This window comes from Rosa chinensis, chromosome 5, assembly GCF_002994745.2.
Source record: "Rosa chinensis cultivar Old Blush chromosome 5, RchiOBHm-V2, whole genome shotgun sequence".
Taxonomy (NCBI): domain Eukaryota; kingdom Viridiplantae; phylum Streptophyta; class Magnoliopsida; order Rosales; family Rosaceae; genus Rosa; species Rosa chinensis.
Window position 1 is genome coordinate 84652510 of NC_037092.1, and position 27948 is coordinate 84680457.

The window sequence follows — 27948 nt, forward strand, 5'->3', positions numbered from 1 at the left end:
GATTTCTCTATTCTCGGGAGTGGGTTCAAATGTTGGAGCGTCCCCCAACATCGTCTCTTCTAGGACAGACCTATAATCCAGATTTATCTCATGAGATGGATCGGTTTTGAGATTGCGATGTCAAGAGGATTCGTTTGTGCCAAGTTTACCCTCTTCTAGGGAAAAGAATCCTTCGAACCTAATAGTCTACCTCACTTCAGGGCAGGGACATATGACTGGTTAGCCGCCATGGTCGTACCTCGTCCATCTGGGACGACACATCCTACAGGGACGTCTATCCTTGCAGGCACATTTACAGTAGGTATATATGATCTCGTCACTTTAGCTAGATCAGAGAAAGCGTCTAGCATATTTTGGTCTACACTCTGTAGATCTAGAATTCTCCGCACTTCATTATCACATTGTGCGGTTCGGGGATCAAGATGAGACATAGTGGGGACATTCCACGTCAATTCACGTCGTTCATCAGGAACAGTAACGTTCTTATCTCCCCCTAACGGCGGGAAGACTGTCTCATCAAAGTGAGAATCCGCAAATCTAGTGGTAAAGAGATCGCCTGTCAAGGGCTCGAAAGAGCACATAATGGATGGGATTCATAATCGACATGTATGCCCATCCTTTGTTGAGGACCAAGTTTGTACGTTGTGACGGCGCAATTGGCACGAGGACTGCATACCCAAATGCGTGTGAGTGCGAAACATTAGGTTCGTACCCAGTCACCAGCTGTAATGCAGAGTAAGGTTGGTAGCAGTAGGCCTCAACGGGACCAACGTAGCTGCATGCAAGATTGCATAGCTCCATGCAGAAATTAGAAGCTTGGTACGCATTACCAAGATTCTATCTGCGAGACCATCTTGGGTGTGAACATAGGGAACTAAATGTTCAGCATCAATCCCAAAGGATATGCAATAATCATCGAAAGACTTCGATATAAACTCTCCGGTATTATCAAGTCTTATGTACTTTATGGGATAATCCTAGTGGTGAGCCCTCAATTTCATGATCTGGACTAGAGTTTAGCAAAAGCTGTATTTTCTTATGGACAGTAGTGTAACATGTGATCACTTTGTCGATACAACAACCAAAACCATTAATATTTAACTGGTCCACATGGTGGTTGGATATGTCCACAAATTTCCCTTGCATTTTGTGCAAAAAAATGGTGGTGTATGTACTAGTCTTTGCATATGATGGTCTAGTATTAAATATTCTTAACGAGTATGGCATAGTGTGTCATTATATACAGGACCCTTATTCAAAAGGGGATGCACCTGCGATGAGTTGAGGATACAGTGCATCATACTTTGACCTGGGTGTCTCAAAAGGTCATGCCATAGCAAGTAGTTGCTTGAATTAGTTAGCTTCTAGCTAACAGATTTCAATTTCTCTACTGTACGCTTCTGGCCGCACACTCAGAGGTTATGCAAAGATATTCCACTCATTTTTCTCAGTGGTTTCAACGTGGTCACTGTTGGTTCGAATATTCTTAACACTCAATAACGTTCTTCTGGAACGTGGAGATTATAAGGCCTCACTAATGGTAGGTTCAGTACCATTGGACAACATACTGTGGGTTTTGCCATAACCCTCTATCAGGTTGGATTGGCCTGATACGGTTGTCACAGAGGTATGAATAGACAATAAGTTTGAAAAATATCTCCGATCTGGGAGTATGGTGTGCGTAATAGCACTTTTAACCAGACAACAAACTTCCCCACAAAATATGCCTATTCATTTATTTAATTCAATGGATCACATGTATAAACAAGTTTATTGAATTAAATACATTCGAACATAACCACATTTTCATAATCCAAAATGATTGAAAACATAAATCACCAAAAATAATCCGAAGATGTTTCATTCATTAAGATGAAATAGATATGACGCAAGGGACCAATTATACCCATGTCTTCGAGTTCTAATCCTCGGTATGTTCAGTAACTGCCTGAAAATCCATGATCTCTAGTGTGGAATCGATAGAAAATTACCCTTCAATAAAGTTGGTATTTCAAGTTCCGCAACTGGCGTAATACTCATCTACTGCTTCGGCTATCACACAGCAGGTGTGAGACCAGCAGTTAATTCCTTCACATCGATAATAAAGATCATGTTGATTTTGGTGGCGGCGGGCCGAACAAGTGTTCCTTTCCACTTTGGCTTGTTAGGCAGGGGAACTATAACATGGGGCCATGTTTTGGGCCGGTTATATAGGCCATTTATGGGCCCACCTCTCTTTACTTGTCTAAAAAGATCAGACTCTTTGTCCCTTCCACAATCACAATTCTCTCCTTTCGAGATTAGGTTTGCGATGAGCAACATCAATTCCTTCAAGCAAAAGTGCTGCTCAGGTACCAATGGGCTTGGCTTGATCATTCCTCAACAGGAGATTGTTGTTCATTTCAGTGAGCAACAAGATAGTGATCAATTCTGAGAATTAATAAAGTGACTCTCCTTGTATTCTTTTGGGCAGATGGGCTTGTTCAATATCTTGCTAATCATGTCTTGCTTCAGGCAAGAAAATGGTCATTTGGTGGTTAAAGTACTCTTCCAGAGCGACCCAAAGAGTCTGTGGATCCTCTTCATCGGATACTCAACTTGGAGTGCTTTCTTCATATGTTTCTTTATGAACATTATGGCACTCGCCTTAAAAACCTTAGTGACGACATTGTCATGAGTATCGATTGTTGATCTCATATTCTTTATAGTCAGATGAATTTTCACATCTTGAGTCCACTTTAGATAGTTTCTTCCGGAAACCTCCAAAGCAACAAAGTCAAACATGTTGAGATTTGACATTTCTTATAGGAATGGAACAAATAATATTAGTGCTTTGGGTAATATCGTCCATAAGCAAGTAATGAGAACTTTAGGTTCTATAACATGGTATGAAAAATCGGATTAGACATGTAAAATCTACTGGTTTTATCATGTGTGGTGAATTTATGAAAGGAAACTTCAAGTTTCTTAAATGGCATTATCGAAACTACAAGTTCGATTTATATATGAACTACGGGTTCATTTAGAACTTCTAGTTCATTAGGTACCTGCATTTTCTACACATATATTCTAGTGCGAAAATTTAGACAAGTAACACAATAATATTGAATTGAGCAAATTGAAATAATCTCACAAATTTAGATAAATAAAAATCACAAATCAATTGAGATATTAATTGCATGCTACTAATTTAACATATTAATTATCACACAATTGTTGGGTTTGTCGGAGACTCTATTGGTTGTAAAAGTAGTTGATCTGAGGTGGTAAAAGAAAACTTAACCAAAGGAAGAGTCGACAAGTTTTGAGCTTCGGGCAGCATCGAATGGGGTCCTCCTTCGATAAGTCTTTGGGGATTATGAAAGAAATTGTCCTTGCTTGTGTTTTATGTTGTTGCATCAATATCTCGTTCTCCTTGACGAGCGAGTCAATTTTCCGCTATGCGGCACTCAAATTGTGATTCGTTCCAGTCACCGACTTCGGTTTAACCATAAGTCTTTATTCTCGAAATTCTATCACGTGTTTCTGCTCACATATTCGAACCATTTACACGTCTCTTTGAACATATGGTTTTTCAATCACGAATGGAGGTAAACTTTTCTTGTGGGATGGTTAAGTTCAGCGGGGTTACTATGGAATCGATTGAATTATTGTGACTGACAAGGTTTCAGTTTGCGAATTGTTCATTTCAAGTATTGAAATTCTTTTCTAGTTGATTAATTCTTGAACCAGATTTGGAGTATTAGCTAGTGTTTGAGACATCGTAGTTCATTAATGAATCTGGTATATATAGAGTTTGGGAAATTTCTACAATGTTGTATCTGTAATGATGTTGTTGTGAGGTTTTGTCATACAGTTGGTTGGAAATATTCTATGTAGGGCTAGTGGAGATCATCAGAGTTTTGTTGATTACTGATTTGAAGTTACTAAAAGGAAAGCTTAAATTAAGGGAAGAGTGATAAGTTTCGAGATTATGGTATTTTTGGAATTAAATGATGTGCCTTTTCTGTTCTAACCGGCATAAAATTTCGAGGGCGAAATTTTTATAAGGAGAGGAGAATGTAACATCCCGTATCTTCACTTACCCGTTTACTAGTCATTTGGACGGTAAACGGCCTTTACTTCCACTTTTACTGTTGTTTAAGTACTTTTATTGGCCCTAAAAGTTGACTTTTTGTTCCGGTCAAAATTTGAGAAAATGTTCTTCATGGAAGTTGTAGAGGACGTTAAACCGAGCGTGTGGATATGTGGTACGTAAAAATTGGAGTCCGTATGCGAAAGTTATAAGCGTAATACTAAAGTTACTGTTCATGTGGTAAGTTTCTATAAATAGCCAAGTTACTGTGGTAAGTTTCCATTTTTGGAAACCTACCAGGCTTTTCTCTCTCCTCTCCCCCGATTCTTTCCCTCTTCGACCTGATTGCTTCTTCCTCCGATTTCTTCCTCCTCCATCCACCCCACGACGGAATCCAGGCACCGGCAAGCTCGCCTCTTCATCCTTGTCACGCCTATGGTGGTGTTTTGCGGTGGTTCGGCCGATGGAGCTCGGAATTGAGCCGTGAAGTTCACTATAGCAGTTTGGGAGTTTTGTCGATTTCCGGCGATTTCGGCTGTCTCCGGCCACCAAACCGGCGTCGAAGGTTCGGTTTTTGACATAGATCATTTCTCCTAAGGTCTTTCCTTTCAATTTGCAGTGTAGAGGTCGAATTAACGAATTGCAATTTCTAGGGTTCTTGGAGTTTTCTGGAAAAATTTCACCGGCCAAATTGGAGCCTTTCAAGGTAAAATTGGGACTTGTTGCAGTTGAGAAATTTGTTGGGTTTGTTGTTTTGCAGCTACTGTCAATTTTTGGTGGCCATCGGAGGTGGTGGGTGGCGCGTGGAGGTGTGTTGGGCTGTGTTTTAATTCCGGTTTTTAGCCCATTAAATCCTATAAATATTGTAGAGCTTGTATATGAAATTTGGTGAATTTTGGAGAAGCTTGGAATTAATTATGAATTTTTGAAGTTTAGGGTTTTGATTATCTAATTACGAGAATCCGACCGTCAGATATCTCTCGGTTCTGCCTTAGAACCTTTAAATTAACGAACTGGTATTAGTGGTATAAGTTGGGCTGAATCCGAGGAGAATGGGAGATGTAAATTATGAGGAATTGAGTTTAGGAATCATGTTAAATTGTTGAATAATTATTCACGGAATATAATCGTGTATAGGATGTCGTACCAAGCTCTGGATCGATAAAGGAACTCGTATATGTGATCGTCGGAATAGTACTGTGAGTGGACTTTTATTTTTCAAAGAATGATGCATGCATTTATTTAATTGATTCCGAGGTTATAATTTATTTATCGTATTACTTTCCCGAGCGTATGGTTATTTTCAGAAATGGTTTTGGTTATTGATTATTTGAAGATTTTATGGCGTGCGGGGTCACGTCATTAGATTATGCTTTCCTTACCTTATTTATTCATTTCCGATGTGATTTCCGGATTTATACTATTTATATTATATTTATTTCGATTTGAGACTTTTAAAGGAGTTTCAAAATGGGATTTCGATGGAGTTGTATTTCCTCTTTTTATATCGACTTCGGTTTTGGCATTGAGAATGCCTTGTTGATGATTTTGGAAATGGATTTTGTTTCGGTTTACGAATAATATTATTTCTGCCTATTTACTTTAAATTTGAGATGATCTTGGCGTGTGGGACACGTCATGGGAATTCATTTGCAAGAGATGGGGAAGCTTTACGTACTTATGGATTTACTTGGTTTTCGGATTTCCTTTGCCATACTTTGGGTGACTTATCATTGCTAGCATTGATTTCCGCCTTTGTGGCGCGGTGATGGGATCACCGTAGCCCTTCCACCTTTGTGGCGCAGGTTACTGTCTCTGTGACAGTAATTCTGTAGCCTGATATCCTATCGCTACACTTATTGGCGTAAGGGTATAGAGTTATGGGAGTATTTTAGCCTGGGAGGCTATCACCCGAGCCTGGGAGGCTCACTCGTATGGCTATCGCCTTCCCCTACTCACTTTACTACTTAAGCTAGCGGGGCTAGCTCGATTTTCGTTTAACCAGCGGGGCTGGTCTTATTTTCCTTGAGTATCAGAGTTCCAACGTTTTCTTTTAAATCGTATGTGACTAGCGGGGCTAGTCGGTTTTTTATGAGTGGAACTCCTCTTGTTTTATTTTCGTTAATCCTTGCATGCATCCGGAATTTTTAAAGAAATAAATGTGGGAAAGTATAAAATCCATTTGGTTTAAAATTGTTTATTTTTGTCCACTCATGCTAACGTTTTTATGTACTTTCCCCTGGGCCCTTCGGTTTCAAATGCCCAGTTTGCAGGCGAATTGGTTGAGGTCGGGAGTACACAGAGTTGAGGCATAGTCAACAGCATGGCTTCCACATCTGTCTTTGAATTAGGTTTTCCTCTGATATCTTTCTGTTAGAATTGCTCTGATTACCTATGAGATTTATGCTATCCGAGTTGAGATGTGTGTTTTGTGAATTGGAGATTGATGTTGATTTGGGGAGCAGGGTGGCTCCAGGAGCATAAGGATGAATTGATTGAGAAGTGTAAATGTTTTCTACAGGTTTTGGGTAGCCCATTTTAGGGGAAATTCTGACAAATTTTTGGAAGAATTTCTTCTAAGGTGGGCCCCGCAGGGCCACCTCGGATTTCAAGGTGAAATCTGGGTCGGGTCCTGTCATGAAATACGGGGTTGGCCGCAATGTGTAGTGTAGCCTTGTTATCACAAAACAGTAAGGCTGGTTCACAAAGAGACAGGCTGAGATCTCTAAGCAGATAATGCAACCAAGTCAACTCGCAACATGTTCCTATCATAGCACGATATTCCGCCTTTGCTGAAGACAAAGATACTGTCTTTTGACATTTTGACCTCTAAGAAATTAAAGAAGGTCCAAGAAAGACAGAGTATCCGGTGGTAGATCTTCTAGTGATAGGGCATCCCACCCAATCAGAGTCACAATAAGCTCTCAACTTCAAATCATTGATGGAAGAGAAAAACAGACCTTGTCGAGGAGCACCTTTTAGATAACGTACCACTCTTTAATGCTGCTTCCCAATGCATTTTCCTTGGTTGGCTTATGAATCAGCTAAGGACATGGACTGCATAAGTAATGTCAGGGCGTGAGACAATGAGATATATAAGCCTACCAATTAACCTTCTGTACTTTCCAGGATCTTTGAGCAAATTAATCACTACGATCAGACAATTTTAAACCTTTTTTCATGGGAGTATCCACAAGTGAAGCTCCTAGTAACCCAGCGTCTTCAATAATCTCTATAGCATATTTACGTTGACATATAAAGATCCCATGTTTGGAAGTCAAAACTTCAATACCAAGGAAATACTTTAAGTCTCTAAGATCTTTGAGACGAAATTGACTATGTACGAAAACTTTAAGTGCAGCAATTGTCATCAAATCATTCCCAATAATCAATATGTCATCAACATAAATCAACAATGCAGTAAATGAATTCTCATGTTTGGAAATGCTCACTGATGACTTGATATGCTGCATTTGTCCTATTTGACAGATTATGATGTCAGTTGGTGGCCTTTTTACTGTTCTCGAAGGTGAGGAGCCCCACCGGGGAGAGTTCAGGAATACGCAGGCGGTAACTTACAGCCATTGACAAGGGTGACGTGGTGCGAGGGGAGCCACTTATTTAGTCAAAGTAGGGGCTCAAAGTAATTTCGCAGTTGACGGTGCCGTTAGGGTAAAACATGTTTTACAGCGTCCTCGATGGCGCATCATGTTGGAAAAGTGTGGCTTAGATTAGAGCCATTTGGAATCCCACATCAGAAAGGTGAAGAGTCATCCTTGGTTTATAAGGAATGGTACCACACACACTAATGTCGAGGCCTTTTGTATAAAACCGCATACCCGTTCTGCACCGGGTGGCTAAAGTGGGGGGAGTATCGGCATTATTGGATTTGTGTGTGTGGGACTCATTTGCCGCTTCCGCACAACAAGTGGTATCAGAGCCCAGGTTACGCTTGGGACTTGGTGTCTCATACGGTCGAGTTGCAATTTGGAGGAGCTCCCATTTGGATTGGGATCACAAGATTTGAAATTGGATGCTTGTGGTCAAGGTGGAGCTATTGGAATTCGGATCATGAGACAATTGAAGATGGCTCGAATCACGCCAAGGTGGAGATTGTTGGAAAAGTGTGGCTTAGATTAGGGCCATTTGGAATCCCACATCAGAAAGGTGAAGAGTCATCCTTAGGTTATAAGGAATGGTACCACACACACTAATGCCGAGGCCTTTTGTATTAAAACCCTATACCCGTTCTCCACCGGGTGGCTAAAGTGGGGGGAGTATCGGCATTATTGGATCCGTGTGTGTGGGAATCATTTGCCGCTTCCGCATAACAAGTGGTATCAGAGCCCAGGTTACGCTTGGGACTTGGTGTCTCATATGGTCGAGTTGCAATTTGGAGGAGCTCCCATATGGATTGGGATCAGAAGATTTGAAATTGGTTGCTTGTGGTCAAGGTGGAGCTATTGGAATTCGGATCATGAGACAATTGAAGATGGCTCGAATCACGCCAAGGTGGAGATTGTTGGAAAAGTGTGGCTTAGATTAGAGCCATTTGGAATCCCACATCAGAAAGGTGAAGAGTCATCCTTGGTTTATAAGGAATGGTACCACACACACTAATGCCGAGGCCTTTTGTATAAAACCCCATACCCGTTCTGCACCGGGTGGCTAAAGTGGGGGGAGTATCGGCATTATTGGATTTGTGTGTGTGGGACTCATTTGCCGCTTCCGCACAACACATCAGTCACCACAACAGTATCCCATCCTTTCCTCTCCAAACCGCATCAACTCAGACCTCACCACTCCACTTCATAACCAAACCATTCTCTTTAACCAAAATCCAATCTTTGAACTCAAACCAAGCTCATAATTTTAGTGGGTTTTCCAGGAAAGCAATTGGGTTTTTGTTTGAAAGGAAGTTAAGGGTCGTTGAAAGAAGTTAAGGGTTTTGTGAATGCAAGAGAGGATGGCGTTGACGAAGCTGAGGAGCAGAGCAGAGGGGAGAGTACTATCCCGGAGCGGTTTAGGTACCTGACCTAAGAAGCTCCTGACCCTCCTTTGAGGTGGCCTTTGTTTCTGGGTAAAATGCTTCACTATCTTTGTGTGTGTGTGTATATATTTATTTTTGTATTTTATTAGAAATTGGTGATGATTGGAAAAGTAAGCAAAATGAAAGATTGAGTCTTTGGGCTTGTGTTGAATTGGGGCTTGGTAGTGTGGCAATTTCATAGTATTGTTAAAACTTGTAGTTTGGCAGTACTAATTTGTTAATCTTCTGTAATTAACCTTAGGGGATGATGTTAACAATCCCTGTTGTTTGAAATTTGGAACTCTGCATGGGCATCATTTGTTTCTATTTTTATAATATCTATGATATTTTCTGTTATGTAGTTATTTATGACCCTGTTTCTCTGGATTTGTAGACAATAGCAAGACTTGAGAAGTTTAAGAAGACCCTGTCTGTGAAGCCCACAGCCCCAGATAGTGAATCTGGAGATGGTGATGGTGAAGATTTATCTGATTGGCAAAAATCTCGGTTAAAATTTGCTCCTGAGACTGGCAAGGTAAGCTTCTCTAGATCATATTTGATTATGCCTCTGCATTAATTAATTATGTTCACTTACAAAGTATATCTGAATCAGCAACAATGCATGTCCTGAATGTAACAATATATTTTATTTGGCTTAAAATTTCCTGTAAATCACTCCGCAGATGACTCGCACCGAGGACGTAAACCACAGATAAGAGCTAGCTCTTTAGTAGAGTGTTTTTAGAACAAAAAGAGAGAGATAGAGGTGAATAGAAGAGGAAGAAAAACTAAAAAGCATCTTAAATGGTTTTGCTTTAACTCACCCTATATTAGTCAAGGAAAAAGAAAATCAAAGGCATATATTGGATTTATGCCTTTTTAGTTTTTTGGGTACAGGTATAACATGGTGCAACAAGGTCGTATGAGCCAGCCGATTTTCTCTATTTGGCTCAATCATGATCCAAAATCACCAGTGGGAGGTGAAATCGTCTTTGGAGGATATGATTGGAGACACTTTGTGAAAATTCAAACTTTTGCAATGATTTGATGAGCTGTGGCATGGTGTATTTATGTCATTGGTCATACTGATTGATCGTTTCCTTTGCAGATGACCCAACACAATGTTGGAGCCTTGGTAGTCGTGAAACCTGGATAGCAAAAATCTATGCAGGAAATCAGTAATCATAACAGAGAGAGGTACTTTTTACATTAAGGCTTCCATGTTTGAACCACTGGACATATAGCACATTGCTCATCTTTTTGGAGATTATGCTCTAATCTGAAGTGGGACTGTTGTCATTAAGGATAGGCTAATGTGTAACTTATTGGGTGGAACAAGTAGGCAGCAGGCATGTTTAGAATGTTGATTATGTCTCTAAAAATATTTTGGGCAGTAGAGCCTGAGGATCAACTTGAATGAGCAAAAGATCAACATGACATCACTGTTCATCTATAACGTTAGTTGGAGTCTGCACCTTATTCTTGTACGAAAAATTATTAAGTTAATAAGGGTGAAGAAAAGCACGGAGTACAAGTTAGGAGAGGTCATAATATGAACTTGTTGCTGAACAATAAGGTAATGTAGAACAACTAATTTGGTAAGCCCCTTTAGGAAACCAAGTTGGAAGTTGGGGTCAGGAAAATTCTTTGGAATGATCATTGAATGGTTTTAATAGTTCTTGATTACCAGATGACATTTGTTTTTAGTAAAGTTTAGTAATAGCCAACTTAATTAAAGGGCTTTAATACTAGCTACTATCTCCTTACCGAAGAGAAATGCCCTTGAAATTGCTGTTCACTTTTAAGTGTAGAATAAATTCACTGTTGGCTTAACATGATGACTCTAATGATGCTTGGAAGATCTATTTGAGTGCTCCTCAACTAATGGTGTTTCTGTTGGCACTGATCACTTGATCAGATTATCTCAGGAAGATCATAGTGTAGGGAAGATCATCCAAGTCAACAAAGGTTGGGGATATCAAGAAAGCTTGTGAAAAATTCCATCCTGTTCTTCCAGGAAACTAGGTTCTTATTAGAATTTACATAGTTCTCAGTAAACATAAAACGTGAAGTACATTGACATCAAGATGAATTAAAAAAAAAAAAAAATACAACAATTGAAAATAGTTCATTTGACATTTTATTTGATGTTTGAAGAGTTAAAGTTGTTCCCTCCACTTTTTTTTTAAAACCAAGCTTTTTTTTTCTTTTTCCTTTTTTAAAGAGGATCGAAAGAAGATTGATTTTTGCTTTTCAGTTTTCCTCTTCAGAGTACAGTGGGACATGGAGAGGTGTAATTTTATACAAATGACCTCAGCTTTGTTTTCCATATGATTTTGTAATCTCTATCTCTTCTGTTAAATCTTCCAAAAAAAAAAAAAAATCTCCTGTTAATATTTTGTTCATTGATGAATTTGCTCTTGTGAAATTCTCAACATGCTTGAAATGGATAGTTCCCTAACCATAAACTAACCTTTAACAATTTATGATATCTCTCAGCATAATCACAAATTAATCAATAGTTTCCTCTATATAGGGATGTGTTTCCCAGCTTAGCAAAGTTTGGTCTTTGTTAGAAACATGTATATTTGCTTCTAGCATTATCGATCCTAAATCAATTTGTCATGGCAATGTAGATTTAATGTAGATTCTTATGAGTTTGATTGTTTGTGAAAATGTAAACACAAGGGATTTTGGAGTAATCATTTACTGGGAAGCTATCTTTGTGTATCTGTGTGTTCATTTGAGTGGCCAAAAATTGCTCAATTTGGAATAATTTCTTTGCTTCTTGCTTTGTGAAGTGATAGCTGCATTTAGGTACATTTTCTTCATTTTTTTATTTTTATGATTTCTTTGCAGTAAAAGCCGGGTAAGAGGCAGAGAAGATGGCTACTGATGTCAATTCATATTTTGCAGTCATCAATTGATGCTTGAAACTTGCTTTATCCCCTCTGACTTCTGCAAGAAAAACAGAGGCCAATGTCAATAGGCTCGATATGTTTTTATACGTGAAAAAATTGTATGTAGTCTATAATTGAAAGATGGGACAATATTGCTTTTTGGTAACTAGCTGGGTGTTGAGAAGCACTATCTAGTATCAGAGGAACATTATCTTCCGCATTTTTGCTGCAAAAAGGTGCTGGCCATGACTAGCAATTTAATCATATGCTTTGACATTTGTGAAAAGAAAATTTAGCAATTCCTGTGGTTATAAAACAGCTATCGTGCTCTTAAATCTTACACTTTTTTTTTTTTCAAACGAATAGGTAATCATTCATTAATCATAGGAAAGGTTACAAACTTACAAATATTAGCATTGATATTTATCAATCACATGAGCCCGGCCCAATTTCAATACAAAAGATACTAATACATTCCTTCAGTATGAATCTAGCCAACACATGAACCACTTTGTTGCATTCCCTCAGTTAGAAGCAGACCTTGGTTGCACCACAATTCTTCAACAGCACTTTTAGATCCCTCTGGAGTCTTGGGGATGTCTGATAAAATTAGAACGACACTATTATCATCCCACTCTGTCAGCACATCTCATTAGAGACTACCAAGCTACCAGCCACTCTACTATCAAGCTCAACTTCAAGATGGAGAATTCCAACTTCAAAGGCTAATCAGATACCTACTTTTCAGGCCATCAAACTCCATTGTCAAAGGAGAAAAAAAATCCTTATATGGTGTTAAGAAAGCACCCATTAATTCCCCCATCTCATTTCTAAAAACTTCCCCGTCTGTGGATCTCTTGTAATTATAGAACCAGAACAAACTGATCATAGGCTGCACCTATAGGTGCATTGACTGCATTTTAAGGTCATATTCCTGTCATGATTTTCACAATGTGCAGACACATCACCTGAAAAAAATAGGCACATTTCATTGTTTATATGTTTGCAATACTAACACAGCTATTTGCATTATAGATTCTGACCAAAATTGTTAAATTGCAAAAGCAAGACTTTGCAAGTGAAGTACATAAAACTATAAATGCAAATCTCTATGGAATGAGGCAAGTAAAAGAGGTGGTTCATCGCAACTCAGAGGAAATTATTAAACCTCGAGTAGCTAACTTTCTTGCATGCCATCAGTGCAAACATTGAATTAAACACAAGTTTACATGTTAATGTTTCCTACATTGAATATATCTGCATTTAATTGTCAAGCATTCATGATTCAGTGTGAGTTTCAGCAAACAGATGCTATTTTATGTGTCAGAAATAGACATCCATTGAATAAGAGAAAGAGGTATTCCATGCAATACTATGCACTAGACAAGAAATGACCATCTTATGCGCTGCTCATTAGTGAACAGCCTCTACTCTCAACAATATACATCAGTGCAGGAAATTACCCATGTTTGATTTTTGAAATTAATGAGAACACAACCCTGAATTTGTCTGTAACTCTTCAATAAAAGGAACAAGCTTTCACTGAGAATTCTTTCATCTCAATTCAGTCAACTATGCCAAGATCCAACAATTCCCAATTTAGATGCACTAAAAAGAAAATCGCTGAATAGCTACAACTAACAACTAGGAGAGCTATTTTAATATGTAAAGAAGAGCATATCCTACTTATAAAGAAATGAATCTTTGAAAAAGTGAAGAAAAAAAATGTATGAATCCATGAACAGGAGTCATGATAGTAATAAATTATATCTGTATGATATAATTTACTCAACTATGCCAAGATCCAACAATTCCCAATTTACTTCACAGAAAAGATGCACTAAAAAGAAAATCGATGAATAGCTACAACTAACAACTAGGAGAGCTATTTTAATAAGTAAAGAAGAGCATATCCTAATTATAAAGAAATGAATCTTTGAAAAAGTGAAGGAAAAAAATGTATGAATCCATGAACATGAGTCACGATAGTAATAAATTATATCTGTATGATAGAGCAAGAGATACCTAGTACAATCCCACTTTCTTTAACAAAGCCTCAGATCACATTCCTTTCATTTTGTGCCATGTTCCATACAATCCCCAAACATCTGTTCCAGTTCCACTTGAAAACTACTGCATATAAATGAAAAGTATCACATCTCCTGATGCAGTCTGTAACAGAAAATATTTAGGGTCTAGGAATCAAGGGTCACAGTTTAGAATTTGTTAACCCAATTGAAAAGGTAGAGAAAATTAAAAAAGGCACAATATGACCTGTGTAAAACAAAAGAAGTCAACCACCGGAGGACTAGATACTAGAATACTTGTTCTTTCTCTATGCTGATTCTACTCCTGCCAGGAGTGCCAGCTCCCATGAGCCATAACATTAGTTAAACTGCAGTTACAGAACACATAAATACAAACAAGACAAAACTATCATAACATTATGATAAAGGAAACAATGCTTTAATCTAAAGTAACCTGCAATTATGGGAAAGACCACCATTTATGGAACCAAAGTGAAACCGAAAACAAAAACAAATACATAAAGCAGAAATTTAGTTGAAACCAAAAACAAAAGTTAAGTTGGGATGAAAATCGCAACTGGGTACCAAAGTAAAGGCAGAAGGAAACATCCCCAGAAAGCAAATACATCAAATACTATCAATCAGAGAGATAAAACAAAAAAACCATGTTCATTCATCTATAAGAAAAAACCCAGTTTTGGAAATAGTAAATATTGAGGAAAAAGAAAGTACCTCCGCAGGGCACTATTACATATTTGAGTTTAAATAGACAGAGGCTCACTCTCGAATTGAAACTCTAGAACTTTGACTGCAGCTGCTGTCCTTGCCTTATACCTGCACAAAAGGGTTCATCAAAATTAAAATCCTTAAGGAGTTGACAAAGCACAAAGAAAAAGTGAACGCGGCGCTAGTGTCGTAGATTGAAGGAAACTTAATTATTAATATCTGCTTGGTATCAAAGTGTGGCCAACAAAAGACAATAAAGTTAAAAGCTGTGAAGAGGTGGTGACATAGAAAGATCAAAGAAGAAGGGTTGACGGTGGCATTTTAATTCAATCATAAAAGTTTGATCTTTGACAATCAAGTGTGCAATGACACACCTTTGTTCGAGCACAAGCATTTATCGGAACCAAAATTGCCCAGGTACTAAAATTTAATAAACTCTTGTTCTCTTCGATGGGACGGGATGAGACGCAAACCGGAGAGCATCTTCTCAACCCCTACACCACCGATATTGGTACGGTTTCTGCAACGGCTATAATGAAACAGCGACCTTGACTCTTGAATCTTGATATCACTTCTGCAAAGGCTATAATGAAACATGGGGCTCCGTTAAAAGCAACAACCATTTATTCCCCTTCCTCTCGCTCTGGGTTTCCTCTCTCCTCGATCTCGTAAGAGCCGGTGGAGATAAACTTCGCCCTTCGCGCTTCTGCTCAGGCGATGGCCTGTTTCTGCGGCTTCTTGCCTTCTTTTTTCAATTCTGATCTTCGATTTTGTGTTTCCATTTCGCTATGCCCTAATGTCTTCATCCAATTCCTTGTTTGGGTGTTGCTGTTGGTGTTGGTTTTGTGATACGTAGTGCTGTATCCAACAGGAGTCGCTTATTCTGTGCATAGTCTTTCAAAGATTGGAATTTGGTTAGACAGCGAAAGGGAGTGGTTTGGTTATGATGTCCAGTGGTGACAGGAGGGAGAGAGAGAGAGAAGTGATATTGGGTCTGAGGAGGGGTTTGGAGAGGAAAGGATGGGATGAACATGAACTCCAGTTCGATTGTGGTGGCTGACGAGGAGGGCTGTAAAACATTTTTACTCTAACGGCACCGTCAACTGTGAAATTACATTGAACCCCTACATTTTTACTCTCCTCGCACCACGTTAACCTCTGCCAGTGATCGTAAGTTACAGCCTGCGTATTCCAGCCTCCTCCGCCCCACCGGTCCATTACTGGACCTAGACACTGGTCCTATGGCAGCTTCCCTACTATTATTTTCGCAGGTGGACCCCACGGCAGCACCACCCTTTTCTTTTCCACTTTCTTTTCCCACGGCACATCATTGTCTCTTTGGCAGGACTCTCCACCCCGGGTTGGTGTCCAACTGGGCATCTAAAAGCGCGTGCATTACACGCGGCGTTTGTCTAACGCCTCACCCAAAAAACAGTAAAACTGCAGGTTGGAAATTGCGGTGCGGAGGAGATCAAAAATTGCGGTGAACTCTAGAGTCGGAGCTGAAACTCTTTTTTGGGTCTCTGAGAAGATTAAATCTCAAGTGGAAGTCCGTCGATCGATCTCCCAGCCGAGTAGATCAAATCTATCGCAGTTGGGAATCATCGGTTGTTTATGGATCTCAGTTGCTGCTTACGGCTCGATTACTGCATTTGTGGGAGTATGCAATAAGCAATAGGTTGGAAAATTTGATTTTTTCGATCTTTTAGGCATCAAACATTAGTGTGCCCATTACCTGTTTGAATAAATGCTCCAAAGGTGGAGCTTTATTTATTTATTTGCATGCTTAATCTGTTTTTAAGTGTTAAACTTGATCTAAGATAGTTGGTGGACAAATATCTAGACTTGAATTAAAATGACTGGATTGCTCAATTAGTCTGGTTGTGTTCCTTTAGTTGTGAATTGATGCTGTTTGGAAATTCGTGTGTGTGATTTGTTTGGTATACTTGCTTGTTCACTCAAAACTGAGAACTGGATGATTGATGGACAATCTTATGGCAGGGGAAGTGAGCTGCTTCAGCTGTTGTGATGAAGATGATATGCATAAAGCAACTGACAATGGAGGTGCTTACATGATGAACCTGCAAGTAATGCTCACCATCCTATAGTCTAGGTCTTGTGTTGAATCTTGGGAATGTTTAATTATGCAAGCATTTCACTGATATGATCTAGCTTCTTAAGCAACAAAGAATGTATTCACTTATCATAATCTTTATTAAACTTAATTATTTAATGTAATCTTGAATAGTTTTTTTTTATGAGCTAAGATTCTCATAAATGGAGACCATCCATGTACTTATAAAATGGTTGATCATCACCTTAAAAGACTAAAGTGGCGAACATGCCATAATTTCTACTTTATGAACACCATCATCTCATTTGATTGTAAAATCTAGCTGATTGAAAGTAAATAAGCATGAAATTAGCTGTAACTGGAGGAGTAAATTTGGACATCACCATCATCCAGTTCACCATATAATAATCCCATCTCTGTTGTGTGTCTATGATTAATGAGATTAAAGCTTAAATTCAGGAAATTTTGTTAAACAGCAACCAATTAGGTTCCACATGAGGTTCTTGCTGTTGCTGGTCAAAAACGTTTTCCAGAAATTTTTTTTTTTTTTGTTTTTTTGTTTTTCACCATGTAATAATGCTATACATACCGACGCAGTCAAGAAGTTGCCAAATATGGGGATTACGGATTGACCCGAATAGAATTTCAATTTCTTTCACTTGGAATCCCTCTATCGAGCAAGGTATTTCACTAATTTTCCATTGAGTGACATGTATTACGTCTGCGTTTTATGGTTTTCACCGAAATTCTTTTTAACACTTGTATAACACAGGTCATAAACATATCTGCTGCGTATTTGAACGATACGGACCTTGACATATGGTTTCTTCCAACTTATTTTGCTGTATGTAATTTCATGGTCTACTGTAGCGTGTATATATATTTTTAAATGTTGAAAAGTTGCATTTTAATGTATGGAGGAGCATATTGCCTTGTATGACAAGAACGTGCTAGGTCACATGAGGAAGCACAAGGTTATGTTGACTTGCTTGATTCAACCATTTATATGTGTGGTCTTAAGCAGTTTCACTGGAGGTTCCAACGCTGCTCTCAGGCAATAACCGATTTATATAATTTGTTCCATCATTATTCAAAGTACGTTGGTTCCACGGCTAACTATTATTATGCTGTAGATATTCATCCCATTACACGATGACATTGATGATCATTGGTTTCTGTTGGCAATTAACCTAAGAGGGGCGGACAATCTTACCGTAAGAAATTGTGTCATCCATAAAAATAAATTCAAACATAGGACGAGACGAGATGTGAATGTGAGAAGTTTGAAAGCACAAAATAGCCCTTCTCTCTCTCTCTCTCTCTCTCTACACACACACACTAGAGTACCAAAATCTCTACTTTTCCTATACGTGGACAACACAATCTTTACTTCACCTGCTGAGAGATTGCTCTTATGCCACTATGGTTTGGAAGTAGGTTGTCTGTTCTGGTTGGATTGGAATGGATGGCTGTGTGCCGATGCCTTTTGTAATGATAGATTGATAGTTATCAGGGAGGTGTACTGTGGTGCGCTATATTTTTCTTCACTTGCTGGTATTTGTGGAAGTGGAGAAATAGGACCATTTTTAATGAGAACTTTTATTAGTTTCCCATGCAGCCTGCTAGTGAAAATGTTGTTGATTGGAATAATACTTGGGGCTCTGATCGATGCTATTGAGAAGGCAGAGTCAATATGTCCCTGTAAAATGGTCAAAACCTTGTCCCAGTTAGTACAAACTTAATCTTGCTAGTGCTAAGATATCTCTAGCTTGATGCCAAAGCTTGTGGCTCCTACTTGGTTTTAAAATGGCCATGAAGCTCAAAATTGAGTGCTTAGCTATCGAGTGTGACTCTGAAGTCTTTGTTCATCTGATGCAGCAGGGTGTTGATGATTTATCAGCTCGTCTTCATCGGCAGGCCTCATTCATATAGTGTAATGTGAGCTGATATCTTATTTAAATGCTGCCTTGATGGTGATCTTGGTGTGCAATATATGGAACAACCTCCTCCATATATTACTCTAAGGTCTCAAGCTACGTTAGCTGATTTGAGTGACAGTCCTAACTTGGGAAAGTTTATGTAATGTAATTGTCCTGATTGGTGGCCTTTGGCCTCCAAAAACAAAAACAAAAACAAAACTATTTAAGGATATCTATATTTGTGTTTGGCCCAAACTCTAGGTTACTTGACCTAGTGGTAATAGGGTTTAATTAGAAGAATCTAGAGATTATCTTTCCTTGTATGATTCTAACTCTATGCATTGTAATCCTCTATATAAAGAGGCCCCTATTATCAATGAGAATACACAGCGATTATCTCTCAATTTCTAATTTCCTAAAACACGTTATCAGCACGAAGCCCTAACCCTGAAACAAATAGCCAAACCCTGATTCAAGAAGCTAAAAACCTTGAATCCGAATACAAAACCTTGAAGCCTTTTCTGTCTCTACCTCACACCTTGAAGAACTCGATCCCAGGAGTCCAGAACCGGCAGCCCCACCTCAAGAACCGACCGGAAAACCACTGAACCGGCCACCGGAAGCTCTATCCAACTAGCAGCAAATATTCCACCGGTTCACCATCTTCCGGACCTCCAATTTCCACCAAATTGTGGTAGCAGAAGCCTTTCAAGCAAATGATTCTGGAACCGGAAGAAAAAGTGAGAAAACCAGCCTAAAAGTGAGTGAACCGGCCGACTAAATCTCCTACAGAAAACCGGCAGAAAAGAGAAAAAAAACAAAAGAAAAGAAAAAAAAAAGGGGGAAAGGAAGCCCAGAAGCCCAAGAAGCAGAAGCCCAAGCCTATGGTGGAGGCCCACTGCCACGTCAGCAGGAGGACCCACTGCCACGTCAGCACAGGGACCCACTGCCACATCAGCATTGCCACGTCAGTAGAAGGACCCACTGCCACGTCAGCATCAGCGCCACGTCATCCAATCGGTCAACGCCAGTCAAATCCCGATCAACTATTTTCCGGCGACTTTTTCAGGTCAAATTTTCCGGCGGCCTATTTCAAGGTATTTTTTACTAAACGTTCCCGTTTTTTTAGAGTTTTTTTAATTCAATTTCTCTTCTTTTTCGGGGACTTGCAACCTCCCTTCTTCTACCCCCCCCCCTCTCTTCATTAGATCAAATTAAGCCGAACTGTGGGGGTTCGTGCTCACTCCAAGCTTAGAGCTTGTTGAGATCTCCAAACTTAGAGTTTGTAGAGAATTTATGATTGACCACTTACATCATTGTTTCGATCTAATCCAATATCTCTTGGAATCGAATTTCTTGGAAGCAACTACGCTTGGAAATTCCTAATTTCTTGGAAGTGATTACGCTCAGAAATTTCATATGTTTTCGTGGTAGCCTATTTCGCTCCGAAACTAACCATAATTTCTTGTTCTCTTTCAGGATGAGTAGCCTAAACAAATTGGACTTTGCTCCATTGGGAACAATTGGATCTGAATATCACAGGTGGGTTCGTGATATCCACCAGCATCTCAAGGCCGATGGAATCTTGGATACAATTCTCAAGCCTAGCCAGGACGTGCTAACTGTTGAGCAAGCTCAGGCTTTGGAAGCAAATAGAGCGTCCTTGGAGGAAAATAAGGCGAAAGCCATTATCCTAATGACTCGTCATATGTATGATTCGCTCCAGTACGAGTGTATAAATGAAGAAGACCCCAGAAGGCTGTGGGTACCACTCGAAGAAAGATTTGGCAACGTCCGTGACTCCTTGCTTCCTGACCTAGAAGTGAGATGGCATAGCCTCCGCTTTTGTGATTTCAAGTCAGTTCTTGACTATAACTCGGAAGCACTTTGCATTAAATCCTTAATGGAATTCTGTGGTAAAGAGATCACAGATGCGATGTTGATTGAGAAGACTCTCTCTACCTTCCCTGTCTCTGCATTGATGGTTGCTAAGAACTATTGAATCGATGTTAATGCAAGACGGATCACAAGGTTTCATGAGCTCATTGGAGCTATGAATGTCGCTGAAAAACATGACAATATCCTTGTGAAGAACTATAATTCGAGATCCGTGGAAACAGAGCATATTCCGGAATCCAATTATAGTCGCACCTCTAAGAGAGGGCGCCAAGAGTGAAACCCTAATCTTAGGTATACTTCTGGACATTCTGATCCATATAATCGCTCTACTTGGGAAGGTAACCGCCAAAATAGGCGAACACAGAACCGAAGAGGTAAACGTGGAAAGAGAGAGGGAGGCAACGCCTCTGGCTATGTTGGTGGCGCCACCAACACTAAGAGCCATCTAAATGATGCTTTTAAAGCGCCTCAATCAATGGAGTTCGAGCAAAGAGATGTATGTTCTCGATGTGGAGTGTCTGATCATTGGGCACACATTTGTAGAGCTCGTGAAGAACTTATCACCGCTTACAAAGCATATTGTGAAGCAAGAGAAGCTCACTATGTGGAACAAGAAGATCAAGAAGATGATCTAAAGTGAAGGGTTGAAGACTACAAATCTGGCTAGGATCAATAGATCGCCAATTCTGTTTAAGTTTTTATTTTTCCAAGAGGTGTAATAGGCAATTGCCATAAACTTTGTAGTAAATGCCAATGGTTTAGTCTTTCTTTAAAGTAGGCTCACCCAAAGTAAGTGTGATGTCTAGGAAGGTTCTGAGATTAGTGGTACTTAAGCGAGCCTTGCTCCACCGACATCTCTCTACTCACCTAGTCACATTTATTTTGGAATTACCAAAAGAAGTTAGACAACTACCATTGTTTTGCATTAGCTAGCATTTGGATTAGATTCTCCTAATGGCACTACTACAAAACGTTAATCACACAACACTAATCACACAACGGAACACAAATCATCTGTTGTGTGTTGAAGTCAGTTTTATTATACAACGGTGCTGATTATATTCTGTTGTGTGAATGCCAACAAAATGATAATTTTTTTATTGGAACTACATTACACAACGGAATTAAGCATGGTCCGTCGTCTGAGCCTTAAAAATTGAGCGGCAGATTTCCCTCCACTCTTGAGTCTTGGTTGCCTCTTGAAATCTGAAATTTGGGCTACTTGATACAACGGTGCTTGAGGTTTCCATTGTGTGATTGAAAACTGGATGCCAAATTTTGAGGAAGCTTGCTTGAATGTCTTCCACAAGGTAAACGTAGTGCAAGTTGTAGAAATTAGACAACAGAAGTTATACTTTTCTGTTGTGTGAAGTTGGAATATAGGCGGCAACATTTTAAGCCAAAATGCTATGGGCGCGGTATATTTCCCTCCATGTGTTTGGCATTTTGATTTTTGTAGTGCACTCTTACAACAGTTTGTTAGGTTTGTGTTGTGTGAGTCACTTTAGAATTTATTTAAAGTTTAATTATGCCTCCCACACTCTTGAAACTCTCTCGACAAAACGAAATGAAACTCCCAGTCAGTCCTCTCTTACAAACCCTAAAACGGCCTATTTGGATCTCTCTCACCATCCTCTCTCTCTATCTCTGTGCGAAACCCCTATCTCTCGTGAAAGCTCTCTCAATCTCGATCTGCAAGTCTATAACCATGGCCTTCATCTCAATCCATCGCATAATACCATGGCCTTCATCGTTTCAGCCGTCAAGCAAGAAATCCCCAAAATCTCCTCCCCCAGAATGAATGTATATAATTCATTCATTATTGATTCTCTAGTCATGGGATTCTACTTCAGTCATGCATAGACTCATTTCTCCTCCCCCAGCACCGCCGCGATGACGTCGACTGAGACGGAGGACGCCGTACGACGTCGCACCACCATCACCGATCACCGCAAGAGGTTACTTCAGCACAAAGAGCTTAATCCCTAGTCCGCGGAGGTCAGATTCGCACTCCAAATCCTCCTTATTCATGTTCGATTCTGCATCTGCAACCGGAAAGCATCTCTCTAGCCATTGCCGAACCGGCTCACAAGCAAATTCGAAAGTCTAGAGGTGTGTTTCGATATAGGTTTTCTCATCTTTTCTTCTGCTGAATTTGATTCTGTATTCAACTTTTTTTTCATTTTCGATTGAATTTATTTCTGCTTTATCTCTCTCTTAGAGCTTCATCTACGCCTGAAGAGTTGAGATCTTATCAAGGACGATCGATTCAGCTCTTGCAGGATCCGAAGCACCATACAAATTCAAAGGTACGCCTCTATCTTATTTTATCATAATCGAAATTTGCTTATTTGAAATTTCTGTGAGGCCAGTGATGTTGCTATTGCTATCTTTGTTGGTTGTTTAGCTAGAGTCTGTGTTAAGAGTTTGTCTGAATGATTGTTACTCTCCACTCTAGAGTCATTTTCTTTTTCAACATGAATTTTGAGATCGATGCATTATTTTTTGGGGGAGTGGGTGTTTATTGCAAACCAGGTGTTCGATTCAATTCCCCTTGAGCTGTGTTTGGGGTTTTAGAATGGAATCATCAATTCAAAGACTTGTGCATCTTCATTGTAGACCTCGTGCATCTTCATAAGATACTAATTCTAATTTTCAAGTTAAGTGGCTTACAGAATCTAGTATTTATTGTAGACCTCTTGCATCTTCATTTGTTACAAACTACAGTTTCATTATTGACAGGTTCTTTGCATCCGCATACCTGAGGAGGCAATTGATCTGTTTATGGTGGAGATTATGCACATGCGCCATAAATTTGATGTAGATACACGTTTGGTATGTTAATATCTTATATACTACTCAACCTTTAAGATTCTCTTTTGATCTTGATCACTTGATGAATATCATTGGATGTAGTTCCAATTCTTTTTATTATTTTTGTTTCTTCATTCCAAGATTCAATGATGGAATTGAAAATCATATTACTGCAGGCTAGATCAACTTTTGTTTTTGATTGCTGGGCTTGATGTATGCTTTGTCAGTGCTTTGTATATGGGATAGAAGTTTCTGTCGTCATTCTACAGTTTCTCAGTTAATCTATGTCTTATTCTAGGTTGAGGGTCTTGTCCTTGATCATGGTTCTAGGCATCCTGATATGAAGCGACGAGCAGAGAATTGTTACATCTTGACAGCCAATGTATCTCTGGAGTACGAGAAAAGGTAAATATGTAGAAATTGGGTTGTAAAGAAACCTGTGTAAATTTTGGTGTTAATAATTTATCCAAATGTTTCTAAAATTGTGGAATCAGTATTTATATATGGAGCTCTTTATACTTTCTTCACAAACAAGTTATTTGTGAGCAAAAACCATTGTCTTAAGAGTATTTTGTTTTGCATTGTGCTTGCAATATGGCTTTCACTTTTTATTCTTAAAGCTTGTGAACAAGATAGCAGTCCTTTGTGCAGATATCATCTTCTGTTCTCATAGTCATGCATTCTGATCATTATGGAATTGATGGTTTTCTTCTCAGTGAAGTGAACTCTGGATTTTTCAATTCAAATGCGGAGCAGAGAGAAGCAATGGTTTTAGCTTAAAGTAGTCAGGTTGACGAGAGAGTTAGAAAGATTATTGAGCTGAAAAATAAGGTAGAATGTTTTAATTGATACTGCATTTAAATTGTTGATGCAGCACACTAGCATTCCTGCACATGCTGAAATGATTCCTATACTTTGTGACTTGCAGGTTTGTTCTGGTAATGACAATAATTTTGTCGTTATCAATCAGAAGGGAATTGATCCCCCATCTCTGGACCTTCTGGCAAGGGCAGGGGTAAGCATGAATCATTTATTTATTACCTTCTGTCAAATTTCTGAATTGGTTGTTTGTTTGACTAAAAAATGCTTCACTTTGGTAAAGATCTGAGAGAGGCCTCCAAAAGTATTTCCATAAATACATTTAAAAAAGAAAGATTAATCTGGAAATCTGCTACTTTATGGTTCTACATCTCGCCTTAAATGTTATGCGTCTGCAGGAAGCATATTACAAACAACTTGATTATTCTCTATTGCTCTAGTAAAATCTGTGCACTTGTATGAGAGAGTCAATACACCCCCCCCAAAAAAAAAGCATTTTAAGAATTTTCTGAATGTCACTGTGAATCTTAATCACAATATATGACAAGATGAAAACCTAAAATGTTAGCTAGTTTTAGGAATACCCATCAGAATACTGTTTATAATTAAAGTCTGGTCATATTAGTTTTGTCAAGTTACGAATACAGCATAGCTGTATTGGTGTTTTGTTATGAACTAGCTATACTTTTGTACAGTGTAATTCTTTTGTTCAACCTTTTTCTAACCCCTGATTTTGTAGATTAATTATTGCTCTGAGAAGAGCAAAGAGGAGAAACATGGAATGGTTGGTTTTGGCTTGTGGAGGGGAGGCAGTGAACTCTGTAGATGATTTAACTCCTGATTGCCTTGGCTGGGCTGGACTTGTATATGAGCACGTCCTTGGTGAAGAGAAGTACACATTTGTCAAAAATGTGAACAACCCTCATTCTTGCACAATCTTAATCAAAGGTATTCAGTCAATAGCTCCATGCAAATTGCAAAGTTCTATATACAATTTTGTTCTCTATCCATGTCTCAATATATATCTTGCATCCCTGTCATGGTAATGCGTACATGATACACATAATTTTAGTGCCATTGCCAAGTCATGTGGTAGTTTAATTCTTATTTTCACTTTTAATGGTGCAGGGCCTAATGATCATACAATTGCCCAGATTAAGGATGTTGTTCTTATTTACTCTAATTAACGTTTTTCTGGTTTTCAACAGTCTTCAATTATGACAGTGAGGACTGGGAAGGAAGACATTAGAGCCATAACAAGGATGCCTACTCTGCGGTAATGATCCAAAGCTCGAGAAGCAACGTAAATGAGTTTTAGACTGGGATCTTAGAGCTCGAGAAGCAAGTGCTATGGATTACCTCCTTTCAGCATATGAGCTACCAAGTTTGATTCATGTGTAGGTAGTAGCTAGGAAGGCTTGTTTGGTACATTATCTAATAACTTGAATGTTTGGAAGTTTAAAAAACTTATATGATATGGATTAGTGTGGGTTTATGTGGTAATATGGAGCATTATTTATGAAAAGATATTCCAGGTATGGAATACAAAATGAACAAACAACAGCTCAAAACAATGTTGTGAGAACCAAGCTCAGACAACAAACCTAATGTTGCTCACACAACGGATGATAAAAAGAATTTGTTGTGTGAACTAACAACCAACAACAAAAGAAAACAAACTTCTGTTGTCTGAGATTCATAACACACAACGGAAATAAAATCATCTCTGTTGTCTGAGTAACCAACAGATAAGGGAGATAATTTTACTTCAGTTGTGTGTTACTTACCTCAGAAAACAAATATTAAGTTATATCCATTGTCTATTAGTAGTCTCAGACAACAAATAATGAGTTATATCCGTTATGTGTTATGAATCTCAGACAACAAAGAATGAGTTATATCCGTTGCGTGTTATGAATCTCAGACAACAAAGAATAAGTCATACTTGTTGTGTGTTATGAATCTTAGACAACGACAAAATTTCATCTTTTGTTGTCTGAATGTGCCGAGGCATTGCCGCGCATGCCATGCCAGGCACATGCTGCGCAGAACTCACACAACGGAAATAGGTATTTCTGTTGAGCAAACTATTATCACACAACAGTGAAATCACCATTGTCTGATTTTTCAATCACACAACACTCACTTAGACCACGGTGAGCTTGGTCATCACACAACACAAATCCACCGTCGTCTGATGACCTTTTTGTAGTAGTGTGGTTAAGAGACAATGATGTACTCTGTTGGCTTATGAATAAAATTTCGAGTTCTTTTCATTATGACTCTATTTTGATTTTGAGCATATAACTTTGTGACTACGATGGCTGGGTCATCAGTATTAATTCAAGGACATGGAATAGCCCAAGTTCCACTTGCCAAATGGCACCTTGATTACTATTGTCACAGAAACTCTCTACGCTCTTAGGGAAAATCGTACCCTATGAATAGCCAACGAATTCCATGCGAAAATGCATGTAGAGAACGGAAATGAGTTCCTTTGCAATACCTCTAATGATTGCGAACAAAGACGCATCTTAGAGAAGTTTATGTGCCTATCTAGTGGACTCTATGTCACTATTCGAGCTATTAATCCAATAAAAGTTATGAGAGAAGATCTCTTGGATTTAGACACATATTGGCTTTGTCACGATAGGATAGGTCATCCTGGTCATGATATGATGATCCGTCTACTAAAGACTTCACATGGACATCTTTTCTCTCGAGTGAAATGAAGCATGAATCAAAAGTTGATTCCTGGACTAAGTGTGACCGATGCTGCTGCCTAGGGCACCAGCCTCCGTCCACCACCAGCCTAGGGCTGGCTTAGTCCCTATCCATGATGCCATGGATGGCGTTCCATGGCGTCCATCATGGTGATGGCGCCCCAGGTGATGCTGCAATCACTAACTTGCTTCAAATAGCGTTTTAGACGCTCATGCCCAACCAAAATCCTCATTGGTTGCTTCTAAAGCCTCGCGCTCGTTACAAAGCCTGTTCCTTAGGGAACTTAGGACTGAGACTGTCCTATGCAAAGGTTATGAAAATACTCATTATGTTCTTACATAGAATCCTTAGGGATTCTGTGGACTAGTTCAACCAACTTGCAGACGTTTAAATATCTCATGATGTTGGTTGACACGCACACACGCTGGTCACGTGTTGTGCCATTGTCCACTTGAAATGTTGCTTATGCTACAGTCCTAGCACATATCATATGACAACGGGCTCACTCCCCAGATCATCCTATTCAGTCAATTGGATTTGACTGTGCTAGAGTGTTTACATCGAAGACTTTCGATGGTTATTGTATTAGGACTAATGTTGGACATTATATTCCCATGAACACACCCAATTGGTCTCGTGGAAACTTCTACGATGGTAGTCCGAACATTGGTAATGCGCACCAATCTTCTTACATCCGCTTGAGGTGATGCAATATCGCATGCAGTTATGCTAATTCGTCTATGACCTACCGCCACTCAATGTACCTCTGCGTTAAAGCTAGTGATTGGGTACACATATTTTGTACTTACGCACATTTGAGTGAGCCATTTATGTGCCCATTGCGCCGCCACAGCGCACTATGATAGGTCCTTATAGACGAATGGGCCACTTAGTTGGATTTGAGACTCCAACAATCGTCCGCCACTTAATGCCCTTGCAAGG

General features: G+C 39.2%; 4 long non-coding RNA genes across 6 annotated transcripts; 3 read left to right on the top strand and 1 right to left on the bottom strand.

Annotated features, from left to right (window-relative positions):
- Window positions 1-8911: 8911 nt before the first annotated feature.
- Window positions 8912-9833, top strand: LOC112202706. Its single transcript, XR_002937533.2, has 3 exons — window positions 8912-9155; window positions 9499-9639; window positions 9788-9833. It is a non-coding gene; the product is annotated as an uncharacterized LOC112202706 (long non-coding RNA).
- A 2548-nt stretch (window positions 9834-12381) lies between these two features.
- Window positions 12382-15743, bottom strand: LOC112202705. 3 transcript variants are annotated; one of them, XR_005800914.1, is made up of 4 exons: window positions 15132-15743; window positions 14764-14865; window positions 14030-14356; window positions 12382-12972 (listed from the first exon to the last, which is right to left on the bottom strand). It is a non-coding gene; the product is annotated as an uncharacterized LOC112202705 (long non-coding RNA). The 3 variants fall into 3 exon arrangements; XR_002937531.2 differs by having other exon boundaries at window positions 14030-14399; XR_002937530.2 differs by having other exon boundaries at window positions 14030-14865.
- Window positions 15744-16089: 346 nt separating this feature from the next.
- LOC112202704 lies at window positions 16090-17840 on the top strand. Its single transcript, XR_002937529.2, has 3 exons — window positions 16090-16435; window positions 16759-17513; window positions 17604-17840. It is a non-coding gene; the product is annotated as an uncharacterized LOC112202704 (long non-coding RNA).
- Window positions 17841-23390: 5550 nt separating this feature from the next.
- On the top strand, window positions 23391-24237 carry LOC121049621. Its single transcript, XR_005800915.1, has 3 exons — window positions 23391-23484; window positions 23762-23868; window positions 24180-24237. It is a non-coding gene; the product is annotated as an uncharacterized LOC121049621 (long non-coding RNA).
- Window positions 24238-27948: the final 3711 nt, after the last annotated feature.